The sequence below is a fragment of the Chelonia mydas genome, chromosome 3, assembly GCF_015237465.2.
Source record: "Chelonia mydas isolate rCheMyd1 chromosome 3, rCheMyd1.pri.v2, whole genome shotgun sequence".
NCBI lineage: Eukaryota > Metazoa > Chordata > Testudines > Cheloniidae > Chelonia > Chelonia mydas.
The window spans coordinates 10,238,125-10,251,798 of NC_057851.1; the positions used below are offsets into that span (position 1 = coordinate 10,238,125).

Here is a 13,674-nt window from a genome sequence, read left to right on the forward strand (position 1 = left end):
ATTCTTGATATGTTAAATTTCCCTGAAGACGTGCACAGTGCCTCTGAATCAGGGGAATTTGCTGTGTCAGAGACCGCTGGTTTTTTCAGTGGAATTTGGAGTGACATGGGAACAGAAAAAACTGCCATCAAAGGCTCAAAGGACAGCAGTGGGATTGCAGGACTGACAAAAAATAAGTCACCCCTTGTCAGATGCATCCTCACAAGACATGTCTGCAGTAAATGTGCAAAAATTATGAGAGAAAGAAGTGGTCTAACAAGAAGTAATGAAGACAAATTCCACAAACAAGTCCTTGCCTCTACGCTGAAGAGTATGTTACAGCTCTTACCAACCATGTCATAAACAACGTGACTAATCCATTTGACCCTCAACAACAACCAGAGGTACTTATCCACATATCTAGTGAATGTAATATCAAGGTACAAGAGTCTCTACTGAAAACAGCAGACCGTCCATGAGTCCTGCTATCTCCTCCATGGCCATAGCCCCCATACATGTGCAAGTTTCACAGGGGCAGAGCCCCCACAATATTGAAATCTCTCCCTTCTCCTTGCAGTTTTGTGGTGGTAGCAATCATCAGCCAAAACAATAGGAGTGGAAAGTGCACATGTAACCCACACACCTTCTGGGGGTGGTGTTCTGTCCCATCTAGTGGCACTGAGACCACTTAGAGAGAGATATAAAATGAGTCTGTTCTACAGCCTTAGCTAAGAGCCAGTTAGCTCTTAGCTCATGCTATAGAGACTCATACACAGAGGTCCCAGGTTCGATCCTGCCTGGCAACAACCAGGGTCCGTCAGCATTACACAGACACAAAATGTTGATTTGTCGGGTTTGTGAGAGCCAAAGGGCCCTGCAGATGCTAAGCACCTTTTCGGGATTTCTCTCATTCACACAGTTGAGAGAAAGGAGGATGAGACATGATTGGGCTACAGCTGCAGCCAGGAAAATTTAAGACAATTTCTAAGACTTCTTTCTAAAGGAGTTGGGCCTCTCAGTGCAACTGAGACCCTACGTGCTCACTGGGGCGGCAAGTGGAATCATTGAGGTAAAGCCCCAATGCCCCTTACAACAGCTAATTTTTCCCATAGGAAAGGAGAATAGCTGGTTTTGGCACCCTAGCTGGCACACTTACATTTACACAGCAAGAGGTACTGCTGTACACCTTCAGTGCTTCAGCTGTGCCACTGTAGCATTGTACTGTAAACACTTACTACAGTGACAAAAGGAGTTTTTCTGTTGCTGGAGTAAACCCATCCCCTCAAGTGGTAGTAGATAGGTTGATAGAAGACCTCTTCCATTGACTCATAGATTCATAGATTCATAGATATTAAGGTCAGAAGGGACCATTATGATCATCTAGTCTGATCTCCTGCACAAGGCAGGCCACAGAATCTCACCCACCCACTCCTGCGAAAAACCTCTCACCTAGCAGTGTCTACACTGGGGCTTAGGTTGGCTTAACTTTGTTTCTCAGGGGTGTGAGCTTTTCACACCCTTGAGTGATGTAGCTAGGTCAACCTATGTTGTACATGTAGACCTGGCCTTACATTGTGCCATGCCATGGTCCACATGGAGCTCCATTGGTTCCAATGTCACAGTTCACAGAGCAAGAACTACTCCCTGAAGTGAGCTGTAGCTCACAAAAGCTTATGCTCAAATAAATTTGTTAGTCTCTAAGGTGCCACGAGTCCTCCTTTTCTTTTTTCTCCCTGTGAAGGATGGTGGCAGAATCTGCCTCCATATCTAGTCATTGTGCCCCGTGCATTTCTTGCGCTGCTGTTGGTGCTGTGGAAGCAATCCTACCAAATCCCAGGCTCTCCCAAGCAGGGTGAGTGCTGGTGTTCATTTTCTCCATGCCACAGCTTAGTATTGCATATGCCTGCAGTGACACTGCCTGGTGCAGTAATATGGGCCAGTGGGCTCTTATACATTCTGATATCTTCAGTAAATAGACATTCTCATACAATGGGACCCGATCGATACAGACAACTCGGGGGGGGGGGGGGGGGACAGACGGGAAGAAGAGAGAGAGCGAGAGAGATAACCGGTAAGGTCTAGACATGACATCTACTAAGGAAGAGTTTAAAACTCTTTGTTGATTGTTTTTTTATAATTAACAAGTGTTTCATTCAAATGTTTTTTAAGCATTTAGAAGAAAAACTTTTAAAAAAAAGATTCAAGAACTCCACCATTTCAGCTCAGGGTTAATGAACCGCACAGATATTTCCCTGAGGACTCCAAAGATATCTCCAGCAATAGAGGGAAGACCAGACTTGATTTTTTTAAAAAAAATATTTCTAAGCTAAATAACATGTAGAGGGCAAAAAAAAAAAAAAAAAAAAAAAAAAAAAACCATAAACCCTTTAGATACTTAACACTTTATAAAGAGGCCAAAAAGAGCATGGACCCAATGGTATTTCCTTCTTTGTGCTTAGTTTGAAACAACCTGGGTTAAATATCACAGTGCATTTGAATATTAGGACATGCCTGACCTGGTGCACGAAGAAGAATTACCATCTCCTGCTAGAAAAGGATGAGGGAGGGCATCTCTTCCTCAGAAGATATTGGTAGCTTCTATCTGTGAGGGGGGATAGGAGAGGAGGAGTGGGCCACCAACCACCCTCTGGAAAGTTAATAGGGTGATGGGACATCTCCATAAGATGCTGAGGGGAAGAGGTCAGAGATGGATGGGTTTCTCCTCTGGAACAGAGGACCAGCAAAGGGAAAGGGTGGAGCTATTCAGAGGTAGGTTCCACTGTGAGGGGTCTACAGGAGAGGATGTTTGTTATTTGATGAGGCATAGGGAGAATATTGATCCCCCAAATCTCCCTGAGGGATGGAGATTTAGGTGCAGGGTGCATGGGCACTACTGAGAAAGTGAATCTTTCTCAAACTTCAGCAAAGTTTTGCTCCATTTTCCAGTTGGCTGTGAAAAGTAGCTAAGGTGGAGTTTGTAGGCAGTGGAAGGGCAAGAGGAGGAGCTGTTTGTTATTTTTTGTGCAGGGACTGAATGTTATTTTATCTAGAACAGTCTTGCCCATCCCTACCTCTGACACCCACATCCTGCAGCCTCTCCCAAAGCCAGGTGTGGTCACCGTGTGGCAGCCAGTGCCAATTAAGGGCAAATGTGTGGTTTCCAGTCAGCAGATGAAGGGGACCCAATGGAGCATCTGCCCCTGTGGGGAAAGTGTGGTGTACTGAAAACTGCATTAAAATTGTAAACTAAAACTTTAAACAAAAACTCAAGGTTTTGTCCTGGTCCGGGTTGCAGCCAAAGGGACTTTGCAGGGAAGCATGCCCTCTAGGCTCACCAGAGTCATTCAGCAGCCAGAGAGCCTAGAACAGGATGTGATTAATTGTGCCTCTCTGGTTTAGGAAGAAGCCTGCTCTCTCTCTCGCTCTCTCTCACTCTCTCTCTCTCATTACGTTTTGGGGGTTGTGTGTGTTATCGTTCTGAATTCTAAGAAATGAAGAAGTGTAATGTTGCAACTTTCCAGAAAGAGTATTTTTATTCTATATAACTTCTCTGTGTGTATGGCATGGAAATAACAGGGAAAGAAGGGGAGTGAACTGGCCAGACAAGCTGACGTGACCACTCCTTGTGACCCCTCTGGGCAGGGAAACATCTAGGATCCCTGTTCTGTGTCTGCAGAGAAAGTGGTAGGTGAGGAGACTAGCACCCTCCCCAGAGAGTGAACTGAAATAGAGGGCAATGACTGGGAGACTAAAGGGTCAGGTCTCTTGCAACTCCTCACCGCCCTGTGGATGTCACCCTCTTCCCCCACCGCTTGACTGCAGAACCCTACCTTCAACTTTTTATATCTGATGCTTCCTGCTGAGTGGAAATGGGGAAAAGAGAAAGCTGATGATGGGGAGGGAGATTTTCAACGGTGTTTTCATAGATTCATAGATATTTAGGTCAGAAGGGACCATTATGATCATCTAGTCTGACCTCCTGCACAACGCAGGCCACAGAATTTCACCCACCACTCCCACAAAAAAACCTCACACCTATATCTGTGCTATTGAAGTCCTCAAATTGTAGTTTAAAGACCTCAAGGAGCAGAGAATCCTCCAGCAAGTGATCCGTGCCCCATGCTACAGAGGAAGGCGAAAAACCTCCAGGGCCTTCCAATCTGCCCAGGAGGAAAATTCCTTCCCGACCCCAAATATGGCGATCAGCTAAACCCTGAGCATATGGGCAAGATTCATCAGCCAGATACTACAGAAAATTCTTTCCCGGGTAACTTGGATCTTACCCCATCTAAAACCCATCACAGGCCATTGGGCCTATTTACCATGAATATTTAATTACCAAAGCCATGTTATCCCATCATACCATCATACACTCCCATTGACTTCGCTGGGCGGTTGGAGTGGGGCTCTAAATGAGAGGTCGCATGAGAAATCGTCAGACCCATCTCTGGGCCTCGCCAGTGCTAACGCTAGGAGCAGACTCCCAGATTTCCATGGCAGCAGCTCCTCGTTCGCTGATCCTCTTGGTTTTTCATCTGCGGTTGAGCCTTCCCACTGCCTGAACTACTCTGACCAAGGCCTGGCAACGGCCTGTCTCTGTGATGGCAGTGGGGGAGACTGGACACGGTTAATTAGAAAAATAAGACACCTGGACCCTGCCAAGTCACCGTTAATGAAGTTAAGATTTAATATTCATTAGCTCTGCCGTGCTTGTTCATCATGAAGATGACTCCTTGATTTGTAACCTCACTTCAGGAGGGTGCTAAAACATGACCACGTAATCCTACTGCCGCCATAAACAAGTGTTGGGAAGATTCATAAGGGTTCATATATTGTCAGTTCTGGGCCCTGTGTAGAATGAATCCCCCAGAGAACGCTGAGGTGTCAAACTGCTCTAAAGATCCCTTAGAAATGGTCCTAAATATTTTGACTGCAGTTTAAGCCCAGTCATGTTTTGTTCCCTCCTCCCTAAACAATTTGACAAATCCTGAGAGGTGCTTAGCGCTGGGGAATACCATTGGCTTTCCACTTGTTGGATACATCAACACTTTATGTCTGTACTTTAGACTGTTAGCATTAAGGCTGATACTTGTTATGGGGGATTCAAAAGGAAAACTCATCTTTTTCCTGCACCACTAATTTTCAAATTCCTCAGTTTAGATTTACAAGGGAAAAAACCCATAACCATACATTCCTGGCACACAGTATTTTCAATGTGATCCACTTTATTTTCACTTAAAAGAGGATTTTAACACTTTTAATGGGTTTTGATAAATGAAATTAGGAAAATTCCAAAATTCCAAATAAAATATTGAGGAAAACTGTACAAAACAACTACAAAAACCCATCCAGTTGCTTGCCAGGACTGTGTTTTTGAATTGTATTGTACACTAGGACCCTCATCTGACATCAATGGAAGGCTTTGCACTGACTTCAAAGGGCTTTAGACCAGGCAGTAGGTATTTCCGAGGTGTAAATATTCATATTGTAACTTCCTGAAGGCAGGGACTTGTCAATTGTATTTCCCTGAAGTCCTCCAGGAAATGTTATGGTGCTGTACAGATATATATCTTCATAATTAACAGAGTGCAGTACACACCTTGTAAATGTCACTTGTATCAAAACAAGGTTTCAACAGATCAGCATATCACAATCCCCAGCACCCTATAAAAGGACAGAGTGTCCCTCTCCTGTCTATCTGAGAGTCTCTTCTCCCAAGTGACATTCAGCTCCCCGCCAAACTACAGCCATGAAGATACTTTACCTTCTATTTGCCCTCTTCTTCTTGGTGGCACAAAGTAGTGCACAAGGTAAGGTTTTAATGAAATGTCGAGAGACTAGAGAAGGATATTTGTGAGCATGTACTAAGTTTGCCTAAAACTTTATGTCATTTTTTTTCCAAATTGTTTTTGAAAGAGATTCAGGGCTTGCTTGGCTTACAGCAGACACGTGAAATTTGGCTGTGAAATAGTGCTGCGGTCAAAAAAGTGCCTTTGCTGGGTCCATGAAAATCCATTCAGAGTGCTGGAATTGTGACCTCGAAAAATATCCCCACATTCTATCTAGTGGGGTTCCTTCGGGTTTGGTTCTTGGTCCTACAGTATATATCATTTATATCAGTGACCTGGAAGAAAACATAAACTCTCCGCTAAAGTTTTCAGATGACATAGAAATTGGGGGAGTGGTAAATATTGAAGAAGACAGAGCACTGACACAGAGTGATGTGGGTCACTTGGTAAACGGGGTGCAAGCAAACCATATGCATTTTAATGAGGCTTAATATAAATGTCCACATCAAAGAACAAAGAGTGTAGGCTTTACTTGCAGCAGGAGGGCCTCTATCCTTGGAAGCTGTGACTCGGAAAAGGATTTTGGGGAAAATGCTGGATAATGAGTTGAACAGGAGTTCCCAGTTCGACACTTTGGCTAATGGGGCAAATGGGAACTTTGGTTGCATAAACAGGGGAATCCCAAGTAGGAGTAGAGAGGGTATTTTACCTCTGTATTAGGCACAGGGGTGATCACTGATGGGACACTGGGTCTCATTCTGGTGTCCACAAGTACAAAAGAAGGATGCATGTGGACACTATCTAAAGGATGTATTGGTTGCAATGATCTCAATCAAAATTAGCCCAGCCACGCATCCACCATTTTAGTTGCCTTCCACAAACTTCCCCTTTCATTCCCTCCCCACAACCAAGGTAGCCCTGAGGCCAAGCAGAACTGAACATCTGTGTGGGACACATTCAAGATGTGTCCTCTTCCTCTTGCCAAACCAGATGAAAATACTGCTTCTTTCACGGGATGAGGAACCAGGTTGGGAACCAAGAGACCATGAATTAGATTCTAACTTCTTCTGCTCACGAGTGTTAATGAGTCAGAGCTTTCATATCCCTTATTATTAATTGATGTCTCTCACTCCAGTGGGAGAGTACACAGTCTGGGACTTTTTTAATGCTCTGCAGTGTGCAGCCAAGAAGCCAGTGCATCTGGTTCATGAATTCACTCTGTTCTCTTCTTAGGGACAGCCACTGAATATGCAGAGAACGACAGCCATTTAAGTACTGTTACAGATCTGGTAAAATGGTGTACAGGAGGATAATTGGGCTGATGTGTCGAGGTCTCAGTGAATAAGAAATTCATAGAATGAAAAATGCTCTCCATAGCAATCACAATTCTTTTATCCTGCTGTGTGATTGAAAATCAAGACTCTTTCTTTATTATTTTTGTGCAGGTTCTGACCGTCGTGTCCTTAGCATTAGGAGATGTTTTCGTTTTGGGGGTGGAGTCTTCCTTGACCGATGTCCTCGCGGGTCCATGTACTTAGGACGCACCTCTAGGAGACTTCGTTGCTGTAGATGTCGTAGACGGGTAAGTTCAGGATTCGACTAGGGAGACATTACTGTGTAAACAGAACTATTTGTTTCTCTCCTTTATATATGTGAGCTGTCTAATGCTCTTGGAGGCTTTGCACCCAAGGCACAGCTCAGAGGCAGGGGACAAAGGAGGCTCCTCTGGCTACCCTGATTCTGGACTGTCTGGGGGCTGGATTGACCCTTGTTGACTTCTCTTACTTGCAGATGTTTTACTCTGCTTCCTGTGGCCAGTCCTGTAGCAGCCTCAGAATGCTCAATGCTATAGAGATTGCCCTTCTGCAAACCTGATAGCCCCTAGCACCATGTCCAGCACCCCACCAACACAGAGTTTGCAAGGAAGACAGCAAAGGACCACTTATCTCAGGCATGTCTTGCTCGAACATTGGGATAACTCTCCTCCAACTGCTTTTACGGCCTCAATATGTCACCAGAGCATCATATCACGGATGAGGGCTGCAGCCAGACTCATCACATATGCCTACATTATTGTTTTATTGAAGAAGAGAGAGTGGTCCCCTTCTGGCCTTGGACTATATAAATCTTGGGAAACTAAAGTGTACTACATTAGTTCATGAAACAGCTGTTTAAGCTACAGTTGCAACATGAAGGTTTCCACAGTAAAGTTAACTTGGGTGCAGGGCTGACCCTAGATCAAATGGTGCCCCAGGCAAGGAGCATCTTTGATGCTCCCCCGCCACCGAATTGTTGAAATTTTGAATACCTCATATTTTTTGCATTTGTAGCCCATTTCAAGACTTTGATCCAGGATTTGCATGCATGATTTATCCCTGTCATATAAGATAATAACTGTATCGTGATATATCTTGACTGGACGTAATATATCTTGACTTTAGTAAACATTCTTTCCATTTCCCTTTTTTGCAGTACTGATTCTGAGTGATGGCATCATAGATTGTCAATGCAGGACCTCTGGGAATCTGGCAGATGACGCCTTGCTTCTAAAATCCATGGGGGAGCCCTTGTATTCCCCATAATAGCTTGTTCTTGTCCTTTTAATAAAAGTAACTGGCTGTGGTGGTGTATTGCAAACACGCGTGAAAGTGTTTTGATTGGTGCCTCGGGGCTGTTTTGCTATTTCTTTTCCATAAAAATCCCTTTCATTTTCCTTTTTAAACTTAGAAATATATAAAAAAACAAGGCCCTTATCATGTATTAAATCCACTTCGGGGGGTTTCTAGACCAGGGAAAATATATATTTGTATGTTTCAGTGAGTGCCTATGAATAAATTCTTTCCTCTTCCTTGTACCATTCTGTTTGGCTTATGTTATTGTCAGAGGAGTTGGGGCCAGTCACAGTTTACCACACACCTTGGTACCCCCACAACACTTTGATCCTCCTTCTGTTCCCCTATGCTCTCAAACTGTCCCACCGCCAGGTCCTCTTTCCTTGTGCCATAGTTTCCAGACATGGCTAGGTGCAGCAGGATCTCTTGCAAGAATGGAAATGATTGCAGAAAGCCTCCATATATGTAAATGTGCAAGGGGAGCCCCGAGAGCTCTGAGGGATTCCCCAAAACAAGACCATATTGAGGAGAGCAGAGGAAAGGAGGCTAGGCTGCTTTAAAAGAGCTGAGGCCTTAAGTCTAAGGGGTACCTGATTCCTATCGATAATTAATTAGATGGGGAACAAATTGTTGTATCATCCAGGCAAGGTACTAACAAGCTTCAACAGGACTGGCTTTTATTTTCAAAGTGGAAACCTCTTTACCGAGCTGCTGCTGCACCCTCTGTAGCTTTCTCCCAGACTCTCAACTCCTCCCCGCTCCTTCCTGTTTCCTGTCCTTTCAGACTCCCAACAGCCAGTGCTCCCAATTCTAATAATTACAAGCAACATCTAAACACCCCATTCCCTCCTCTCTTAAGAAACTCTCCCAATTAAAATAAACATTATTGTTCTAACCACAGGAACAAATATGAAACAAGACACTATACTGTTGGCAGAAATATTGCACTGAAAACACTGTAGATACTACATAACATAGTCTCTAGTCCAGACAGGCGGTCGTCTGGGTCTGACAGGCCGTCTCTCAAGCCCCGGTTCCAGTGCAATGTCTTGTTGTGTTGGAACTACGGTGAAGTCATCCAATGCAGACTGGGTGTTGGCATCATCTCCTCTTGGTGCATAGGCAGGTGCAAGATAAGAAGCATTCCATACCCGCCCATCAGAAAGTCGATAGGTGTAAGGTCCCTTCTTCTCAATGATTTTCAGAGGAGCTGTGAATTTATGGTCCCCTTTGCATAAAATTCCAGGTTTTCCTATTCTAACGAAGGAACCACACTCAAACTTTGGTTCCTTAGCCCCCCGCTGCTTGTCTGTGAAAGCCTGAGACTTTGCTTGGTTCTGTTCAACTGTTTTTTTCACATCATTCTCATTGAAAGGTCGTGCCTTTCAAAATCCAGCAATGTTCAGTTTAGTATTCATCTGTTTCCCATACAGTAACTCTGCGGGTGATCTTTGCGTTGTGGCATGTCGTGTAGCCCGGTATGTTTGCAAGAAATCAGTAGTGAAGGGTATCCACAATCGTCCTTCCAGTTTAGCCGTTTGCAAACTCTCTTTCAAACTTCTATTAAAACGTTCGATTTCCCCATTGGCTTGAGGGTAATATAGGGATGACCTTGGGTGTAAAATGTTCCTCTGTGCTAGAAAATTTTCAAACCCCAGAGAAGTAAATTGACTACTATTTATATGAAACCCGTTCTTTGGGGTTACCTTCCCTGCTAAAAACTGAAGAGAGGAACTTAATGACTGTAGCAGAAGAGATTTGCCATGTAAACGCTACCTCAGGCCATTTACTGAAATAGTCTATTAAAATGATGGCATAACGGCAGTCAGTTGGAGCAGTATCAAAGGGTCCTACAATGTCAATCGACACTTTTTCCCATGCAGATTAAGGAAGAGGAACAGGCTGTAATGTAATGTCATTGTTGTCTTATCATGCATTTGGCAAATGACACAGGATTTTATGAGTGCTTCAGTTTAAGAGTCCATCCCTGGCCACCAATGCAGATCCCTTAGTCATTGTTTGTTTTGGACAATTCCTTGTTGAGTATTGTGTGCGAGGTGTATGAGTTTTGACGGCAATTCTTCCGGCACAAGAAGCCGGTGTGTACCTCATAGCACATAGCCATCAAACAAAGAAAGTTCATCCCGACTTCTAAAATAAGGCAGCAAAACTGGGTCAAGGTTTTTAGGTGACTGGGCCATCTCTTTGTCAGAAATTCCCGTAGTTTTTGTTGAATTGGACACACTGAACAAGCAGCTTGAAATTGTTCTCTTGTAACTGCAGTGAGAGTGCTTGTAATAAGCACAACCACTACATCCTCATCCTCCGGTCGACCAACTGGTGAAGGCAAATGCAGGTGAGAAAGGCAATCAGCAACCACATTTTGGTTTCCAGCCTTATATTCCAGTTCATAATTGAAAGAGTAGTCTTGCAGACCGTCGAGCAATACGGTATCCTGCTCTTCCCAGTCCTTTCGTGGTGAGCAACGTCATCAAAGAGCTGTGATCCGTGCATAACTTGAACGTGCGGCCCCACAGGTAAGTTCTCCATTTTTCAGTAGCTGGACACAAGCAAGTGCTTCTTTTTCGACTGTAGAATATTTTCTCTCAGCATTACTTAGTGTCCTTGAAGCAAATGCAACATTCCTCTCTGTGTTGTCCGCATGCAGTTGTGTGAGAACAACCCCAAGTCCATAATCAGAAGCATCAGTAGTTACAATTGTGGGCAATGCAGGACTGAATAGTGCAAGTACTGGACTATGGACAATCAAGTCTTTCACCGTTTCGGAACTAGCTTGTGCATCCCTTGTCCACACTAAGGTTGAACTTCTCCATAGTAATTCCCGTAACGGTTCAATGACAGAAGCATAATTGGGAAAGAATTTTGCATACCAGGAGGTAAGACCCAAGAAGGAACGTAAGGTTTGCAAATCTGTTGGAGGAGGAGCATTTGAAATTGCCAGGATATGATCTGGATCAAGTTTTAGTCCAGCCTGTGAAATTCTATGCCCCAGGAAGCAGAATTCGGTTTGTCTAAATTTGCATTTGGACTTATTGAGCTAGACCCTGCTATTCTGATGCAGTTTAGTACAGACTGAAGGTTATTGTCTTGCTCCTCCAAAGGTTTTCCAAACATGATAACATCATCCAAATAGCATTGAACTCCAGGTTGATTCTTCAGAATCAATGACATAATTTTTTGAAAGGCACTTGGGGCAGATGCGAGACCGTATGGAACACGTTTAAAACGAAATTAGTCCCTCGTGTAATAAATGCTGTGAGGTCTCTGCTCTCTTCACGCAACATAACCTGGTGGTTTCTGCTCTGCAAATCAAGAGTAGAAAACATCTTTACTGCACAGAGTTCTGCAAATACTTCTTCTATGTGAGGAAGAGGATGGCTGTCAATCGAAATAGCTTTATTTGACTCCCTTAAGTCCACAAAAAGGCGAATGCCTCCACCCTTCTTCTGTGTCACGACTACAGGTGAAACCCATTCCGAGGAATCGATCTCTTCAATAATGTCCTTTTGAACAAGTTTTCTGAGTTCCTCTGAAACAGCTTCCCTGACTGAAAATGGTAAGCGCCTTAAGTTCTGTCATACAGGCACCACATTATTCCGCATTTTAACTTTATGCAGAAACCCATAAGCACAGCCGAGTTTCTCCTCAGCCTGGTGCTGGGTCCCAGCTGAAACTGGTGTGTGTACCGCAAGAGTGCTTTGCTGGGGAAGATCAATTCGTCCTATAACTACCCTGAGATTTAAAGCAGCCAGTAAATCTCTGCCAAGGATAGGAGTGCCTTTGTGGACAATGTAGAACTCTGCAGTTACACAGCAATCACCAAAAATAACTCTTACTGGCAGGCAGCCATGTATTGGAATATGGTTCTTCAAATAGCACACCGAGTGAAGTTTGGGTTCCATAAGAGGCACATCTTTAAAGTAATGCAGATAGATGGAATCAGGTAGTATAGATACTGCTGAGCCAGCGTCCAACATTAGCTAAATAGAGTGTGGTTTGCCTGAGGGTATGGCGGAAACATTAACAGTGCACTTTATCTGTTCTGGAATATGTGCAGTAGTGATTTTGACCACGCTCAGCACAGTAACATCTGGTATTGTCACTGCATGCACCTGTTGATTGAACTGGCTACTGCAACACACTTTAGCAAAATCTCCAAATCTTTTTGCAATGATCGCACTGAGCTACTTTTGCCAGACATCCTATGTAGCTTGCAAGGTGTTGTGGGGATCCACAGCGAAAGCATGCTTTTACTGTATTTTGAATGTGCTGATTCGGTGGTTTTTCATTAGTTTTCCTCTTGCAGTTGTGTGCCTGCAGTGGTAGTGAACTTTTCTGCAAAGGAGTCACAGCCTGGACTGTGCCTCCTGTATCCATGCTGTCATAAATATAAAGGGAAGGGTAACCACCTTTTTGTATACAGTGCTATAAAATCCCTCCTGGCCGGAGGCAACATCCTTTCACCTGTAAAGGCTTAAGAAGATAAGGTAACCTCGCTGGCACCTGATCCAAAATGGCCAATGAGGGGACAAGATTCTTTCAAATCCGGAGAGGGGGGACAAAGGCTTTTGTTTGTCTGTGTGATACCTTTGCCGGGAACAGGTCAAGGATGCAAGCCTTCCTACTCCTGTAAAGTTAGCAAGTAATCTAGCTCGAAAATGCGTTACATTTTCTTTTGTTTTTTGGCTTGTACAATTCGCTGTGCTGGAGGGAATGTGTATTTCTGTTTTTGTGTCTTTTTGAAACTTAAGGTTTTGCCTAGAGGGATTCTCTATGTTTTGAATCTGATTACCCTGTAAAGTATTTACCATCCTGATTTTACAGAGGTGATTCATTTACCTTTTCTTTAAATAAAATTCTTCTTTTAAAACCCTGATTGATTTTTTCATTCTTCTTAAGATCCAAGGGTTTGGGTCTGTGTTCACCTGTACCAATTGGTGAGGATATTCTTATCAAGGATTCCGCAGGACAGGGGGTGTAGGGCTTGGGGGGGGGGGATATTTTGGGGGAAGACGTCTCCAAGTGGTCTCTTTCCCTGTTCTTTCTTTAAATCGCTTGGTGGTGGCAGCATACTGTTCAAGGACAAGGCAAGTTTGTACCCTTGGAGTAGTTTTTAACCTAAGCTGGTAAGAATAAGCTTAGGGGGGTCTCTCATGCAGGTCACCACATCTGTACCCTAGAGTTCAGAGTGGGGAAGGAACCTTGACATGGTGGCAGAGCAGTGGGATCATTTAGAACCAGAGATCATTTTGAACCAGAAGCAAAGCAGGATT

General features: G+C 43.9%; 1 long non-coding RNA gene across 1 annotated transcript; it reads left to right on the forward strand.

Annotated features, from left to right (window-relative positions):
• Positions 1–5,683: 5,683 nt before the first annotated feature.
• LOC114021470 lies at positions 5,684–8,405 on the forward strand. Its single transcript, XR_006289308.1, has 3 exons — positions 5,684–5,789; positions 7,214–7,350; positions 8,241–8,405. It is a non-coding gene; the product is annotated as an uncharacterized LOC114021470 (long non-coding RNA).
• Positions 8,406–13,674: the final 5,269 nt, after the last annotated feature.